This window comes from Solanum pennellii, chromosome 4 (assembly GCF_001406875.1).
Source record: "Solanum pennellii chromosome 4, SPENNV200".
Taxonomy (NCBI): Eukaryota; Viridiplantae; Streptophyta; class Magnoliopsida; order Solanales; family Solanaceae; genus Solanum; species Solanum pennellii.
Genome location: NC_028640.1, coordinates 56,109,981 through 56,113,668, shown reverse-complemented (window position 1 = coordinate 56,113,668; position 3,688 = coordinate 56,109,981). Strand labels below are relative to the sequence as shown.

The window sequence follows — 3,688 nt, the reverse complement described above, 5'->3', positions numbered from 1 at the left end:
TACTATAGTGAAAAATAATTTTTGAAGTTGAATTTTTTAATATTTTTTTTCGTGGGGTTGGGGATGTTTTTAATATTTGACTTATATATTTTTAGGGCTGGGGGGTGGGTAGGGTTTATGGGTGGGTGGGGGCTGGTAGGGTGCGGTGGGTAGGGCGGAGGTTGGAAGAGAGTTTTGAAAAATATTTTACTTAAGTTTTGAAGGAAAGTCATATTCCTTAAATTTGAGAAAATTGAGTTGATTTAGACCTTACTTTCCTTAGTTAATACAAAAAGTTGCCCAAAGTTACAAAAAAATTAACTTTAGAAAGGGGTAATAGGACCTTAATTTAGTTAAGGTGTGTCTTTGATATTTCGGTCATAGTCTAGGAGGATAATTGTGCATTTTTATTTATATTTATAATTTCACAAAGGGCAATATTTGAAATTTTGATTTACCCTATGCTCTTGATAATTTTTCTAAATAGGTGTGTTTTGCCTTAAGAATTACACTTAATATGGAATATAAGGAGTATCATGCAAGATTATAGAATAATATTATGTGTTAAAATAATATAACTCCATGTTTACTATTTTTTCTCTCCTACTAATTGAGATGGTGTTTTGATTATATAGTCATCTTTTATTTAATTAGATTGAGATGATACTACAATTCAATCTTATATTAATTAGTAATTCTTAAGCTACATCAATGTTTAAATACTAATACTAGACTTTAGATTCTACACCGTACATTTTCTTTTTATCATGAAGTTTAGTTGTTTTTGTATGATTAGAATCATCATACATTGTGTTTTATGTGAAGGAGAGAGAGATGATTTCTAGGAATTGAATAAATAGTCTCAACGGCATACCCCGTATCCGCCTCAAGAGAATACACTCTTTGACACATATATTAGATCCTAGAGCAAGAGACAAATCGCTCTCCCATAAAAAAGCAAAGGAGGACTCATGGTCAGAAGAATCCATGCTTCAAGAGAATCCCCTTTTTCGCTTGGTTACGTGACTAGAGTAATATGTGTCAAAGAACCATGATTTTCCACTTTTAAATCAAAAGTACTAAAATCAAAATTTTGATTCATGTGCAATAATTCATTCGTAATCCTTAGTGAATGGTTTTTCCTGATAGCATATAAAAAGTACTAAAATCCAAATTTTAAATAAAAACACACAAAATGTGAAGAAGTGAATGGTTGCCTTGTTCTAGTTTGAACTAAAGGAGTCTCCATGGAAAAAGTAAAATTAGAGTATTTGTTAGCCCCTATATCAAGATGTTGTATATCAATCAATTCTGTTGGTGATGTAGTTGTATGTAGAACACACACTTCTATTGTTGGTGATAGAGGAAAAGAGATTTGTTGGATAAATTGAGCTGGTTGGATGGGATGTAATTACAACTGTTGCTTATAATTTTGGTTCATGATTATGACCTGATCATTTATTTTTTTCCTAGTGAGCAGTTAGAAAATCTAAACAGAAAATTTATGATAAACTATTAAAATTAGTCATGTGCTGACACCCAATTTTGGCCTAACATTTTCGAAATTCGTAATTTGGAAGTCTTATTTATTTAATAGCTTAAAATAATTTCTTTAATATAATTTAAGGAAGTTTATCGATAACTATCTTTATTTTATAAAAATTTAAGATTTTTGTTAGTTATTTTTTTAAAATTGCATTTCACATGTCATTAGTTACGTTCATTATATTACTTTAAAATTTCATTTTTTATTTGTTACATTTGTTAATATTTATGTGAATTTAGCACAGTCTAAAATTTAGTCAAATACAAAAGTTTTTTAGAAATTCTATTGCAATAATTTTGGGCCACAACACTAAGCCCATAATTTTTTTGGTGTGGATAATATTTTGAGGATAGAGGATGAAACTTTGAAAAAAAGGAGAGAACCCTAAAAAGTCCACTCTCTTTTCCTCTCCCTCAAAACAGCCGCCTCCTTCAAAAAACCCCAACCAATGCCTCCCTTCTCCTCTCTTCCTCCCAGCCGCCTCTTCCTCTCCATACGCCTTTGTCCCTTCTCTCTCCCCTTCCTCTCACTCTTCCTCGACATCCCTCATCTATTATCCCGGCGCCACTCTCCCGGAAAATGTCTTCCATAAAGCCCAAGCCAACCTCGTTAACTGACGGGGTTCCGGCATGTCCGTTATGGAAATGAGCCACCGTGGAAAAGAATTCATTTCCATTATTCAAAAAGCAGAATCAGATCTGACAACCCTTCTTAATATCTCTGATGAATACGCCGTTCTATTCCTTCAAGGTGGGGCCACCACCCTGAGCCGCCATTGGCCTCTGTAACTGCTATTTCTGCAGTTTGTGCGTTTCTCTCTAATGTATAAGTTGTTCCCTCTGCCGCCGCACTTGTCATCGAGGCGTTGAAGGAGCCGGAACATGACAGGAAGAAGACGAAGAACATCAAGCATAACGGTAACATCTCATTTGATGTCGTCACTGAAATTGCTAAGGTGATGCAACCTAGATCTATGGCGAAGGATTTTAGTGGAACCGTTAAGGAGACCTTGGGAACTTATGTATCCGTTGGTTGTACGGTAGATGGAAAGGATACTAAGGATTTGCAGCAAGATATTATTGATGGAGATGTGGAGATTCCTCAGGATTAATTGCTGATTGACGGGATAAGAGTGAATTATGAACTGACTATTCCATTGATTGAGGTATCCAGTTTACGATGAGTTCCAACTCCGATGGACAACAATCGAAACTCCAATCGTTAACTCTATTTGCAACAATGGTAAAACTCAAATCTTACTTTAATCTTATTAAATTTTGCTTCGTGTCTCCTATTTTATATCGTTATTATTGTTCTTTTGAAATTTTGTTTCCTTAATTTGTTACTTTTTTTGTCAAATTTTGTTCATTGTTGTGTTAGTAGTTTTGTTTAAATGCATTTTTTTATGTATTTGTTAATGAGGTGTTTATTTCCATTTATGTTACTGCATTAGTTTTGTTTTTGATTAGTTTTACTATTGATTATTATATTCATTTGCAACTAGATGCATCATTTCTTGAAGTTGCGGATTTATTATATTATTATTATTATGCTTTTGTTTTCTTTAGTTTATTATTAATGTCATATTATTATATAATCATTATCTCTTCTTAAGAATATTAGTGTTATTATTATTCTTGTTAGTTGTGTTATTGTTGTTGAAATTCTTTTATTATTATTATTTTTATCTTTCTCGTTATAGGATAGTATTTGTCTATTCCTATTATTGTTCTAAGAAGTTTTAGCAATTCCTTGTTATTATTTAAATTAGTGTGTTATGTTTAAGTTTTTTTTTGATCTATTCTTGGTTACTTCGATATTGATTTCATGCTGAAAATTTTATTTGTGAAATTGGCCAATGAAAAATTATCCGTCGGGTTTAGAAGCCTTTTTAATTTTAAAAGACGGAAATTTTTAGTGTATGTTCATATAAATTGTTTATTAAAATTGTTAAAATGGTCAATGAAAAATCTATCCGTCAGGTTTAGAGGTCTCCCCATTTTAAAAAGACGGAATTTTAATTTAAGTTTATATATTTTATATGTTGAAATTGGCCAATGAAAAAAAAAATCTCCGTCGGTTTTGGAGGCCTTCCCAATATTAAAAGACGGAAATCTAATTTAAGTTTATATATAATTTTAATTGTTGGAATTGCCCGATGAA

The 3,688-nt window shown here is 31.9% G+C and overlaps 1 pseudogene; it reads left to right on the top strand.

Moving 5' to 3' along the window:
* The first annotated feature begins 2,152 nt into the window (after window positions 1-2,152).
* Window positions 2,153-2,636, top strand: LOC107016802 (annotated as a pseudogene).
* The last annotated feature ends 1,052 nt before the right edge of the window (window positions 2,637-3,688 follow it).